The sequence below is a fragment of the Bufo gargarizans genome, chromosome 1, assembly GCF_014858855.1.
Source record: "Bufo gargarizans isolate SCDJY-AF-19 chromosome 1, ASM1485885v1, whole genome shotgun sequence".
NCBI lineage: Eukaryota > Metazoa > Chordata > Amphibia > Anura > Bufonidae > Bufo > Bufo gargarizans.
In genome coordinates, this window is record NC_058080.1 from 69,358,654 (window position 1) to 69,371,679 (window position 13,026).

The 13,026-nt window shown below is 47.5% G+C and overlaps 1 protein-coding gene across 1 annotated transcript in view; it reads right to left on the reverse strand.

Moving 5' to 3' along the window:
- The window catches only part of EVC (EvC ciliary complex subunit 1), a 118,918-nt gene that overhangs the window by 89,354 nt on the left and 16,538 nt on the right, over positions 1-13,026 (reverse strand). The window lies entirely within an intron of this gene.

A 13,026-nucleotide genomic window follows, 5' to 3' on the forward strand; every position in this document is an offset into this window, starting at 1 on the left:
CTCCAAACTCTGATCTGCCATGTACATTTTCTTCCCCTCCCCGCTGCCATCTCTAACACTAAGGCCCCTTGCAGACGAGCGTGTCCGGATTAGGTCCTGGGTGCATTGCGGCAAACCCGCGCGAGGTTCCGCAATTGCAGTCAGTTTTGACTGCGATTGCGTTCCGTTGTTAAATTTTTATTGCGCGGGTGCAATACGTTTTGCACGCGCGTAATAAAAAACGGAATGGGTTACCCAGACCCAAACTTCTTCACTGAAGCTAAGGTTTGGGTTTGGTGTTGTGTAGATGTAATTATTTCCCCTTAAAACATGGTTATAAGGGAAAATAATAGCATTCTTTAATACAGAATGCTTAGCACAAGGTCAATTGAGGGTTAAAAAAAAATAAATAAATTAACTCACCTCCTCCAATTGATTGCGTAGCTGCCGGTCTCCTGTTCTTTCTTCAGGACCTGTCAAAGGACCTGTGGTGACGTCACTGAGCTCATCACATGGTCCAATCACATGGTCCATCACCACGGTGGTGGACCATGTGATTAGACCATGTGAGGTGACGTCGCCACAGGTCCTTTAGCCGGCAGCTCATGATTAAATAAGTAAGAAGAGATCGGCAACTACGCGATCAAGAGGAGGAGGCTAGTTAATTATTTTTATTTTTTAACCCTCAATTGACCTTCTACTATGCATTCTGTATTAAAGAATGCTATTATTTTCTCTTATAACCATGTTATAAGGGAAAATAATACAGTGAATAGACTGTCATCTTAGCAACCATGCATGAAAATCGCACCGCATCCGCACTTGCTTGCGATTTTCACGCAGCCCCATTCACTTCTATGGGGTTTGCGTTGGGTGGAAAACGCACAATATAGAGCATGCTGCGATTTTCACGCAACGCACAAGTGATGCGTTATAACATCATCTGTCCGCTTCACTACCGGAATGTCATCCTCATCATCTGTCCGCTTCACTACCTGAATGTCATCCTCATCATCTGTCCGCTTCACTACCGGATGTCATCCTCATCATCTGTCCGCTTCATTATCTGAATGTCATCCTCATCATCTGTCCGCTTCATTATCTGAATGTCATCCTCATCATCTGTCCGCTTCACTACCTGAATGTCATCCTCATCATCTGTCCGCTTCACTACCGGATGTCATCCTCATCATCTGTCCGCTTCATTACCAGAATGTCATCCTCATCATCTGTCCGCTTCATTACCAGAATGTCATCCTCATCATCTGTCCGCTTCATTACCAGAATGTCATCCTCATCATCTGTCCGCTTCATTATCTGAATGTCATCCTCATCATCTGTCCGCTTCATTACCGGAATGTCATCCTTCTCATCTGTCCGCTTCACTACCTGAATGTCATCCTCATCATCTGTCCGCTTCACTACCTGAATGTCATCCTCATCATCTGTCCGCTTCACTACCTGAATGTCATCCTCATCATCTGTCCGCTTCATTATCTGAATGTCATCCTCATCATCTGTCCGCTTCATTATCTGAATGTCATCCTCATCATCTGTCCGCTTCATTATCTGAATGTCATCCTCATCATCTGTCCGCTTCATTATCTGAATGTCATCCTCATCATCTGTCCGCTTCATTACCTGAATGTCATCCTCATCATCTGTCCGCTTCATTACCGGAATGTCATCCTCATCATCTGTCCGCTTCATTACCGGAATGTCATCCTCGTCATCTGTCCGCTTCACTACCGGATGTCATCCTCATCATCTGTCCGCTTCATTATCTGAATGTCATCCTCATCATCTGTCCGCTTCACTACCTGAATGTCATCCTCATCATCTGTCCGCTTCACTACTGGATGTCATCCTCATCATCTGTCCGCTTCATTACCGGTTGTCATCCTCATCATCTGTCCGCTTCATTACCAGAATGTCATCCTCATCATCTGTCCGCTTCACTACCGGATGTCATCCTCATCATCTGTCCGCTTCATTACCTGAATGTCATCCTCATCATTAGAGTTGAGCGAACACCTGGATGTTCGGGTTCGAGAAGTTCGGCCGAACATCCCGGAAATGTTCGGGTTCGGGATCCGAACCCGATCCGAACTTCGTCCCGAACCCGAACCCCATTGAAGTCAATGGGGACCCGAACTTTTCGGCACTAAAAAGGCTGTAAAACAGCCCAGGAAAGAGCTAGAGGGCTGCAAAAGGCAGCAACATGTAGGTAAATCCCCTGCAAACAAATGTGGATAGGGAAATGAATTAAATTAAAAATTAAATAAATAAAAATTAACCAAAATCAATTGGAGAGAGGTTCCATAGCAGAGAATCTGGCTTCCCGTCACCCACCACTGGAACAGTCCATTCTCAGATATTTAGGCCCCGGCACCCAGGCAGAGGAGAGAGGTCCCGTAACAGAGAATCTGTCTTCATGTCAGCAGAGAATTAGTCTGCATGTCATAGCAGAGAATGAGGCTTCACGTCAGCCACCACTGCAACAGTCCATTGGCATATATTTAGGCCCAGCACCCAGGCAGAGGAGGGAGGTCCCGTAACAGAGAATCTGTCTTCATGTCAGCAGAGAATTAGTCTGCATGTCATAGCAGAGAATGAGGCTTCACGTCAGCCACCACTGCAACAGTCCATTGGCATATATTTAGGCCCAGCACACACACAGGCAGAGGAGAGAGGTCCCGTAACAGAGAATCTGGCTTCATGTCAGCAGAGAATCAGTCTGCATGTCATAGCAGAGAATGAGGCTTCACGTCAGCCACCACTGCAACAGTCCATTGGCATATATTTAGGCCCAGCACACACACAGGCAGAGGAGAGAGGTCCCGTAACAGAGGATCTGGCTTCATGTCAGCAGAGAATCAGTCTGCATGTCATAGCAGAGAATCAGGCTTCACGTCAGCCACCACTGCAACAGTCCATTGGCATAAATTTAGGCCCAGCACCCAGGCAGAGGAGAGAGGTCCCGTAACAGACAATCTGGCTTCATGTCAGCAGAGAATTAGTCTGCATGTCATAGCAGAGAATGAGGCTTCACGTCAGCCACCACTGCAACAGTCCATTGGCATATATTTAGGCCTAGCACACAGGCAGAGGAGAGAGGTCCCGTAACAGACAATCTGGCTTCATGTCAGCAGAGAATCAGTCTGCATGTCATAGCAGAGAATGAGGCTTCACGTCACCCACCACTGCAACAGTCCATTGGCATATATTTAGGCCCAGCACCCAGGCAGAGGAGGGAGGTCCCGTAACAGAGAATCTGTCTTCATGTCAGCAGAGAATTAGTCTGCATGTCATAGCAGAGAATGAGGCTTCACGTCAGCCACCACTGCAACAGTCCATTGGCATATATTTAGGCCCAGCACACACACAGGCAGAGGAGAGAGGTCCCGTAACAGACAATCTGGCTTCATGTCAGCAGAGAATTAGTCTGCATGTCATAGCAGAGAATGAGGCTTCACGTCACCCACCACTGCAACAGTCCATTGGCATATATTTAGGCCCAGCACCCAGGCAGAGGAGGGAGGTCCCGTAACAGAGAATCTGTCTTCATGTCAGCAGAGAATTAGTCTGCATGTCATAGCAGAGAATGAGGCTTCACGTCACCCACCACTGCAACAGTCCATTGGCATATATTTAGGCCTAGCACACAGGCAGAGCAGAGAGGTCCCGTAACAGACGATCTGGCTTCATGTCAGCAGAGAATCAGTCTGCATGTCATAGCAGAGAATGAGGCTTCACGTCAGCCACCACTGCAACAGTCCATTGGCATATATTTAGGCCCAGCACCCAGGCAGAGGAGGGAGGTCCTGTAACAGAGAATCTGTCTTCATGTCAGCAGAGAATTAGTCTGCATGTCATAGCAGAGAATGAGGCTTCACGTCAGCCACCACTGCAACAGTCCATTGGCATATATTTAGGCCCAGCACACACACAGGCAGAGGAGAGAGGTCCCGTAACAGAGAATCTGTCTTCATGTCAGCAGAGAATTAGTCTGCATGTCATAGCAGAGAATCAGGCTTCACGTCACCCACCACTGCAACAGTCCATTGGCATATATTTAGGCCCAGCACCCAGGCAGAGGAGGGAGGTCCCGTAACAGAGAATCTGTCTTCATGTCAGCAGAGAATTAGTCTGCATGTCATAGCAGAGAATGAGGCTTCACGTCAGCCACCACTGCAACAGTCCATTGGCATATATTTAGGCCCAGCACACACACAGGCAGAGGAGAGAGGTCCCGTAACAGAGAATCTGTCTTCATGTCAGCAGAGAATTAGTCTGCATGTCATAGCAGAGAATGAGGCTTCACGTCAGCCACCACTGCAACAGTCCATTGGCATATATTTAGGCCCAGCACACACACAGGCAGAGGAGAGAGGTCCCGTAACAGACAATCTGGCTTCATGTCAGCAGAGAATTAGTCTGCATGTCATAGCAGAGAATCAGGCTTCACGTCACCCACCACTGCAACAGTCCATTGGCATATATTTAGGCCCAGCACCCAGGCAGAGGAGGGAGGTCCCGTAACAGAGAATCTGTCTTCATGTCAGCAGAGAATTAGTCTGCATGTCATAGCAGAGAATGAGGCTTCACGTCAGCCACCACTGCAACAGTCCATTGGCATATATTTAGGCCCAGCACACACACAGGCAGAGGAGAGAGGTCCCGTAACAGACAATCTGGCTTCATGTCAGCAGAGAATTAGTCTGCATGTCATAGCAGAGAATGAGGCTTCACGTCACCCACCACTGCAACAGTCCATTGGCATATATTTAGGCCCAGCACCCAGGCAGAGGAGGGAGGTCCCGTAACAGAGAATCTGTCTTCATGTCAGCAGAGAATTAGTCTGCATGTCATAGCAGAGAATGAGGCTTCACGTCACCCACCACTGCAACAGTCCATTGGCATATATTTAGGCCTAGCACACAGGCAGAGCAGAGAGGTCCCGTAACAGACAATCTGGCTTCATGACAGCAGAGAATCAGTCTGCATGTCATAGCAGAGAATGAGGCTTCACGTCACCCACCACTGCAACAGTCCATTGGCATATATTTAGGCCTAGCACACAGGCAGAGCAGAGAGGTCCCGTAACAGACGATCTGGCTTCATGTCAGCAGAGAATCAGTCTGCATGTCATAGCAGAGAATGAGGCTTCACGTCAGCCACCACTGCAACAGTCCATTGGCATATATTTAGGCCCAGCACCCAGGCAGAGGAGGGAGGTCCCGTAACAGAGAATCTGTCTTCATGTCAGCAGAGAATTAGTCTGCATGTCATAGCAGAGAATGAGGCTTCACGTCAGCCACCACTGCAACAGTCCATTGGCATATATTTAGGCCCAGCACACACACAGGCAGAGGAGAGAGGTCCCGTAACAGAGGATCTGGCTTCATGTCAGCAGAGAATCAGTCTGCATGTCATAGCAGAGAATCAGGCTTCATGTCAGCCACCACTGCAACAGTCCATTGGCATATATTTAGGCCTAGCACACAGGCAGAGGAGAGAGGTCCCGTAACAGACAATCTGGCTTCATGTCAGCAGAGAATCAGTCTGCATGTCATAGCAGAGAATGAGGCTTCACGTCAGCCACCACTGCAACAGTCCATTGTCATAAATTTAGGCCCAGCACCCAGGCAGAGGAGGGAGGTCCCGTAACAGACAATCTGGCTTCATGTCAGCAGAGAATTAGTCTGCATGTCATAGCAGAGAATCAGGCTTCATGTCAGCCACCACTGCAACAGTCCATTGGCATATATTTAGGCCTAGCACACAGGCAGAGGAGAGGTTCATTCAACTTTGGGTAGCATCGCAATATAATGGTAAAATGAAAATAAAAATAGGATTGAATGAGGAAGTGCCCTGGAGTCCAATAATATATGGTTATGGGGAGGTAGTTAATGTCTAATCTGGACAAGGGACGGACAGGTCCTGTGGGATCCATGCCTGGTTCATTTTTATGAACGTCAGCTTGTCCACATTGGCTGTAGACAGGCGGCTGCGTTTGTCTGTAATGACGCCCCCTGCCGTGCTGAATACACGTTCAGACAAAACGCTGGCTGCCGGGCAGGCCAGCACCTCCAAGGCATAAAAGGCTAGCTCTGGCCACGTGGACAATTTAGAGACCCAGAAGTTGAATGGGGCCGAACCATCAGTCAGTACGTGGAGGGGTGTGCACACGTACTGTTCCACCATGTTAGTGAAATGTTGCCTCCTGCTAACACGTTGCGTATCAGGTGGTGGTGCAGTTAGCTGTGGCGTGTTGACAAAAGTTTTCCACATCTCTGCCATGCTAACCCTGCCCTCAGAGGAGCTGGCCGTGACACAGCTGCCTTGGCGACCTCTTGCTCCTCCTCTGCCTTGGCCTTGGGCTTCCACTTGTTCCCCTGTGACATTTGGGAATGCTCTCAGTAGCGCGTCTACCAACGTGCGCTTGTACTCGCGCATCTTCCTATCACGCTCCAGTGCAGGAAGTAAGGTGGGCACATTGTCTTTGTAGCGTGGATCCAGCAGGGTGGCAACCCAGTAGTCCGCACAGGTTAAAATGTGGGCAACTCTGCTGTCGTTGCGCAGGCACTGCAGCATGTAGTCGCTCATGTGTGCCAGGCTGCCCAGGGATAAGGACAAGCTGTCCTCTGTGGGAGGCGTATCGTCATCGTCCTGCCTTTCCCCCCAGCCACGCACCAGTGATGGACCCGAGCTGCGTTGGGTGCCACCCCGCTGTGACCATGCTTCATCCTCATCCTCCTCCACCTCCTCCTCATCCTCGTCCTCCTCGTCCTCCAGTAGTGGGCCCTGGCTGGCCACATTTGTACCTGGCCTCTGCTGTTGCCAAAAACCTCCCTCTGAGTCACTTCGAAGAGACTGGCCTGAAAGTGCTAAAAATGACCCCTCTTCCTCCTCCTCCTCCTCCTCCTCCTGGGCCACCTCCTCTTCCATCATCGCCCTAAGTGTTTTCTCAAGGAGACATAGAAGTGGTATTGTAACGCTGATAACGGTGTCATCGCCACTGGCCATGTTGGTGGAGTACTCGAAACAGCGCAACAGGGCACACAGGTCTCGCATGGAGGCCCAGTCATTGGTGGTGAAGTGGTGCTGTTCTGTAGTGCGACTGACCCGTGCGTGCTGCAGCTGAAACTCCACTATGGCCTGCTGCTGCTCGCACAGTCTGTCCAGCATGTGCAAGGTGGAGTTCCACCTGGTGGGCACGTCGCATATGAGGCGGTGAGCGGGAAGGCCGAAGTTACGCTGTAGCGCAGACAGGCGAGCAGCAGCAGGATGTGAACGCCGGAAGCGCGAACAGACGGCCCGCACTTTATGCAGCAGCTCTGACATGTCGGGGTAGTTGTGAATGAACTTCTGCACCACCAAATTCAGCACATGCGCCAAGCAAGGGATGTGCGTCAAATTGGCTAGTCCCAGAGCTGCAACGAGATTTCGCCCATTATCACACACCACCAGGCCGGGCTTGAGGCTCACCGGCAGCAACCACTCGTCGGTCTGTTGTTCTATACCCCGCCACAACTCCTGTGCGGTGTGGGGCCTGTCCCCCAAACATATGAGTTTCAGAATGGCCTGCTGACGTTTACCCCGGGCTGTGCTGAAGTTGGTGGTGAAGGTGTGTGGCTGACTGGATGAGCAGGTGGAAGAAGAGGAGGAGGAAGCCGAGAAGGAGGAGGTGGCAACAGGAGGCAAAGAATGTTGCCCTGCGATCCTTGGCGGCGGAAGGACGTGCGCCAAACAGCTCTCCGCCTGGGGCCCAGCTGCCACTACATTTACCCAGTGTGCAGTTAGGGAGATATAGCGTCCCTGGCCGTGCTTACTGGTCCACGTATCTGTGGTTAGGTGGACCTTGCCACAGATGGCGTTGCGCAGTGCACACTTGATTTTATCGGATACTTGGTTGTGCAGGGAAGGCACGGCTCTCTTGGAGAAGTAGTGCCGGCTGGGAACAACATACTGTGGGACAGCAAGCGACATGAGCTGTTTGAAGCTGTCTGTGTCCACCAGCCTAAATGACAGCATTTCATAGGCCAGTAGTTTAGAAATGCTGGCATTCAGGGCCAGGGATCGAGGGTGGCTAGGTGGGAATTTACGCTTTCTATCAAATGTTTGTGAGATGGAGAGCTGAACGCTGGCGTGTGACATGGTTGAGACGCTTGGTGACGGAGGTGGTGGTGGTGGTGTTGGTGGTACATCCCCTGTTTGCTGGGCGGCAGGTGCCAACGTTCCTCCAGAGGCGGAGGAAGAGGCCGAGGCGGCAGCAGCAGAATAGGCCGAGGCGGCAGCAGCAGAAGAGGTAGCAGGGGGAGCCTGAGTGACTTCCTTGGTTTTAAGGTGTTTACTCCACTGCAGTTCATGCTTTGCATGCAGGTGCCTGGTCATGCAGGTTGTGCTCAGGTTCAGAACGTTAATGCCTCGCTTCAGGCTCTGATGGCACAGCGTGCAAACCACTCGGGTCTTGTCGTCAGCACATTGTTTGAAGAAGTGCCATGCCAGGGAACTCCTTGAAGCTGCCTTTGGGGTGCTCGGTCCCAGATGGCGGCGGTCAGTAGCAGGCGGAGTCTCTTGGCGGCGGGTGTTCTGCTTTTGCCCACTGCTCCCTCTTTTGCTACGCTGTTGGCTCGGTCTCACCACTGCCTCTTCCTCCGAACTGTGAAAGTCAGTGGCACGACCTTCATTCCATGTGGGGTCTAGGACCTCATCGTCCCCTGCATCGTCTTCCACCCAGTCTTGATCCCTGACCTCCTGTTCAGTCTGCACACTGCAGAAAGACGCAGCAGTTGGCACCTGTGTTTCGTCATCATCAGAGACATGCTGAGGTGGTATTCCCATGTCCTCATCATCAGGAAACATAAGTGGTTGTGCGTCAGTGCATTCTATGTCTTTCACCGCTGGGGAAGGGCTAGGTGGATGCCCTTGGGAAACCCTGCCAGCGGAGTCTTCAAACAGCATAAGAGACTGCTGCATAACTTGAGGCTGAGACAGTTTCCCTGGTATGCATGGGGGTGATGTGACAGACTGATGGGGTTGGTTTTCAGGCGCCATCTGTGCGCTTTCTGCAGAAGACTGGGTGGGAGATAATGTGAACGTGCTGGATCCACTGTCGGCCACCCAATTGACTAATGCCTGTACCTGCTCAGGCCTTACCATCCTTAGAACGGCATTGGGCCCCACCATATATCGCTGTAAATTCTGGCGGCTACTGGGACCTGAGGTAGTTGGTACACTAGGACGTGTGGATGTGGCAGAACGGCCACGTCCTCTCCCAGGACCAGAGGGTCCACTAACACCACCACGACCATGTCCACGTCCGCGTCCCTTACTAGATGTTTTTCTCATTGTTATGGTTCACCACAACAACAAATATATTATTTGGCCCAATGTATTGTATTCAAATTCAGCGGGATATAAATTTGAGGCCTAGTATTTAGGCGCTGGGTGACCGGTATGGATTTAGTGACAGAATTAGACTTGGAAATGCACAGAAGCGTGTGTGTGAAGTTATTCTGAATGACCCTATGTGCACCTTCAATATGATCTACCCTTTTAGGGATAGATTTCAAATAGCTCTGATATAGCAGAAACGACTAAATTATGAAATTGCTAAATTGGGAATTGTATTTCAACCCAGAACAAAAAATGTGCTTTGACGGACACTAAATAACTTTCCCAGCCACAACAGGACAGCGGTAACGAGAGATTTAGCGGGATATAAATTTGAGGCCTAGTATTTAGGCGCTGGGTGACAGGTATGGGTTTAGTGACAGAATTAGATTTGGAAATGCACAGTAGCGGGTGTGTGAAGTTATTCTGAATGACCCTATGTGCACCTTGAATATTATATACCCTTTTAGGGATAGATTTCAAATAGCTCTGATATAGCAGAAACCACTAAATTATGAAATTGCTAAATTGGGAATTGTATTTCAACCCAGAACAAGAAATGTGCTTGAACGGACACTAAATAACTCGCCCAGCTACAGCACTAGGGACAGATTTAGCTGGATATAAATTTGAGGCCTAGTATTTAGGCGCTGGGTGACCGGTATGGATTTAGTGACAGAATTAGACTTGGAAATGCACAGAAGCGTGTGTGTGAAGTTATTCTGAATGACCCTATGTGCACCTTGAATATTATATACCCTTTTAGGGATAGATTTCAAATAGCTCTGATATAGCAGAAACCACTAAATTATGAAATTGCTAAATTGGGAATTGTATTTCAACCCAGAACAAAAAATGTGCTTTGACGGACACTAAATAACTTTCCCAGCCACAACAGGACAGCGTTAACGAGAGATTTAGCAGGATATAAATTTGAGGCCTAGTATTTAGGCGCTGGGTGACAGGTATGGGTTTAGTGACAGAATTAGACTTGGAAATACACAGTAGCGGGTGTGTGTGAAGTTATTCTGAATGACCCAATGTGCACCTTGAATATTATATACCCTTTTAGGGATAGATTTCAAATAGCTCTGATATAGCAGAAACCACTAAATTATGAAATTGTTAAATTGGGAATTGTATTTAAACCCAGAACAAAAAATGTGCTTTGACGGACACTAAATAACTTTCCCAGCCACAACAGGACAGCGTTAACGAGAGATTTAGCAGGATATAAATTTGAGGCCTAGTATTTAGGCGCTGGGTGACAGGTATGGGTTTAGTGACAGAATTAGACTTAGAAATACACAGTAGCGGGTGTGTGTGAAGTTATTCTGAATGACCCAATGTGCACCTTGAATATTATATACCCTTTTAGGGATAGATTTCAAATAGCTCTGATATAGCAGAAACCACTAAATTATGAAATTGCTAAATTGGGAATTGTATTTCAACCCAGAACAAGAAATGTGCTTGAACGGACACTAAATAACTCGCCCAGCTACAGCACTAAGGACAGATTTAGCGGGATATAAATTTGAGACCTAGTATTTAGGCGCTGGGTGACAGGTATGGGTTTAGTGCCAGAATTAGACTTGGAAATACACAGTAGCGGGTGTGTGTGAAGTTATTCTGAATGACCCAATGTGCACCTTGAATATTATATACCCTTTTAGGGATAGATTTCAAATAGCTCTGATATAGCAGAAACCACTAAATTATGAAATTGCTAAATTGGGAATTGTATTTCAACCCAGAACAAGAAATGTGCTTGAACGGACACTAAATAACTCGCCCAGCTACAGCACTAGGGACAGATTTAGCTGGATATAAATTTGAGGCCTAGTATTTAGGCGCTGGGTGACCGGTATGGATTTAGTGACAGAATTAGACTTGGAAATGCACAGAAGCGTGTGTGTGAAGTTATTCTGAATGACCCTATGTGCACCTTGAATATTATATACCCTTTTAGGGATAGATTTCAAATAGCTCTGATATAGCAGAAACCACTAAATTATGAAATTGCTAAATTGGGAATTGTATTTCAACCCAGAACAAGAAATGTGCTTGAACGGACACTAAATAACTCGCCCAGCTACAGCACTAAGGACAGATTTAGCGGGATATAAATTTGAGGCCTAGTATTTAGGCGCTGGGTGACAGGTATGGGTTTAGTGCCAGAATTAGACTTGGAAATACACAGTAGCGGGTGTGTGTGAAGTTATTCTGAATGACCCAATGTGCACCTTGAATATTATATACCCTTTTAGGGATAGATTTCAAATAGCTCTGATATAGCAGAAACCACTAAATTATGAAATTGCTAAATTGGGAATTGTATTTCAACCCAGAACAAGAAATGTGCTTTAACGGACACTAAATAACTCGCCCAGCTACAGCACTAAGGACAGATTTAGCGGGATATAAATTTGAGACCTAGTATTTAGGCGCTGGGTGACAGGTATGGGTTTAGTGCCAGAATTAGACTTGGAAATACACAGTAGCGGGTGTGTGTGAAGTTATTCTGAATGACCCAATGTGCACCTTGAATATTATATACCCTTTTAGGGATAGATTTCAAATAGCTCTGATATAGCAGAAACCACTAAATTATGAAATTGCTAAATTGGGAATTGTATTTCAACCCAGAACAAGAAATGTGCTTGAACGGACACTAAATAACTCGCCCAGCTACAGCACTAAGGACAGATTTAGCGGGATATAAATTTGAGGCCTAGTATTTAGGCGCTGGGTGACAGGTATGGGTTTAGTGCCAGAATTAGACTTGGAAATACACAGTAGCGGGTGTGTGTGAAGTTATTCTGAATGACCCAATGTGCACCTTGAATATTATATACCCTTTTAGGGATAGATTTCAAATAGCTCTGATATAGCAGAAACCACTAAATTATGAAATTGCTAAATTGGGAATTGTATTTCAACCCAGAACAAGAAATGTGCTTGAACGGACACTAAATAACTCGCCCAGCTACAGCACTAAGGACAGATTTAGCGGGATATAAATTTGAGGCCTAGTATTTAGGCGCTGGGTGACAGGTATGGGTTTAGTGCCAGAATTAGACTTGGAAATACACAGTAGCGGGTGTGTGTGAAGTTATTCTGAATGACCCAATGTGCACCTTGAATATTATATACCCTTTTAGGGATAGATTTCAAATAGCTCTGATATAGCAGAAACCACTAAATTATGAAATTGCTAAATTGGGAATTGTATTTCAACCCAGAACAAGAAATGTGCTTGAACGGACACTAAATAACTCGCCCAGCTACAGCACTAAGGACAGATTTAGCGGGATATAAATTTGAGGCCTAGTATTTAGGCGCTGGGTGACAGGTATGGGTTTAGTGCCAGAATTAGACTTGGAAATACACAGTAGCGGGTGTGTGTGAAGTTATTCTGAATGACCCAATGTGCACCTTGAATATTATATACCCTTTTAGGGATAGATTTCAAATAGCTCTGATATAGCAGAAACCACTAAATTATGAAATTGCTAAATTGGGAATTGTATTTCAACCCAGAACAAGAAATGTGCTTGAACGGACACTAAATAACTCGCCCAGCTACAGCACTAAGGACAGATTTAGCGGGATATAAATTTGAGGCCTAGTATTTAGGCGCTGGGT